The following is a 1,509-nucleotide window of genomic DNA, read 5'->3' on the forward strand; positions in this document are numbered from 1 at the left end:
TCCAAAGCTCGCACCAATACAGTGGGGTCGTCATATACAGCTGGCGTCTCCCGTCTCGCCGCCGCAACATACGTAATCGGCAGAGAGGTCGGTGTCGACGGACGAATCTGGTCGGTCGAGGGTGTCTGCACGAGACGGCGTTGCAGGCATTCGGTACGCATGTGTCCCGTCTGGCCACAACCGGAGCAGGTTCTCGGCTGACCGTCGTAAATAATTATTGCCCTGCAACCAGCGATCGTGAGATACGAAGGAATATGGCGATGCAGGTCAATACGGACTTGTCGCACCCCGTTAAGGACAGGGTAGGTGTCGAAGGTCTTCCATTTTTCGGCCGTGTGGCCGAGAACTGTTCCATAGGGTCGAAGAGCAAGGGTGACCAAATCCGCTGGAACTTCAAAAGGGAGCTCAAACACGCGCACATTTTGGATTCCCAATCCAGCACGTTCAAGCGTCACCACACCCACGTTTCCGTCTGAGTGGCAGAACCGATAACCTGCCGTCGAGCGTCTGAGAAGTTTGTCACATGCTTCGTCGTCAGTGAACTTAAGATATACGACGCTGGAGACAATAGATAAGTGGATACCGATCAGCTCGTTAGGATTAACATGTACCACATCGCGTAAAAAACGCTCTACTTCGTGGGCCTTGGGTCTAGAGTACATAGTGTCGAACTGCAGCTTGATCGTGGCTTTCCGATACGAAAGAGCCATCGTGTGTCAGGAACGTGACGGCAAATACGTAACACTAGCGCGCCGGCGCGGTAAACAACAACACACCCGGAAACGCGACACGGAGCGGCCGGGACGTACCGCACCGCTCCACAGCCAAAGGCCGACTGATCAACTGAGCTACCGAAGCACGACTCACGTCCCGTACTCACAGCTTTCATTCTCATTCTGGAAACATCCCCCAGGCTGTGGCTAAGCCATGTCTCCGCAGTATCCTTTCTTTCAGGAGTGCTAGTTCTGCAAGGTTCGCAGAAGAGCTTCTGTAAAGTTTGGAAGGTAGGAGACGGATACTGGCAGAAGTAAAGCTGTGAGTACCGGACGTGAGTCGTGCTTCGGTAGCTCAGTTGGTAGAGCACTTGCCCGCGAAAGGCAAAGGTCCCGAGTTCGAGTCTCGGTCGGACACACAGTTTTAATCTGCCAGGAAGTTTCATAATTATTACTATTTATTATTATTATTCGGTACTGTGACGTTGCGGCGTCACACCGGCAGCAGTATTTGAACTTCCCGCCGCGGCCGGCAGCTGAGAAGAGCACGCCGCCGTGAGCAGCGGTGTCCGTCAGCGGCGAAAGAGTGAGCTGTGGTGGATGAGGCGAGGCAGTTCTGCGCTCGGCGTGGAGGAGCTGACTGTAATTCCCGTCGTCGCCCGGGGAGGAATAAACGGTCCCTGCACACTGACGTGATTGATGACGTTGGCGGTGGTGGTCCAGTTTGTGGACATGCGATGGGAAATGGTCGGCACAGAGGATAGGGCAAAATGACGTTAGAAGCAGTTGGTGTGAA

General features: G+C 54.1%; 1 non-coding gene across 1 annotated transcript; it reads left to right on the forward strand.

Annotated features, from left to right (window-relative positions):
* Positions 1 to 1,057: 1,057 nt before the first annotated feature.
* Positions 1,058 to 1,132, forward strand: Trnas-cga (transfer RNA serine (anticodon CGA)). The gene has a single exon. It is a non-coding gene; the product is annotated as a tRNA-Ser (tRNA).
* Positions 1,133 to 1,509: the final 377 nt, after the last annotated feature.

This window comes from Schistocerca gregaria, chromosome 5 (assembly GCF_023897955.1).
Source record: "Schistocerca gregaria isolate iqSchGreg1 chromosome 5, iqSchGreg1.2, whole genome shotgun sequence".
Taxonomy (NCBI): Eukaryota; Metazoa; Arthropoda; class Insecta; order Orthoptera; family Acrididae; genus Schistocerca; species Schistocerca gregaria.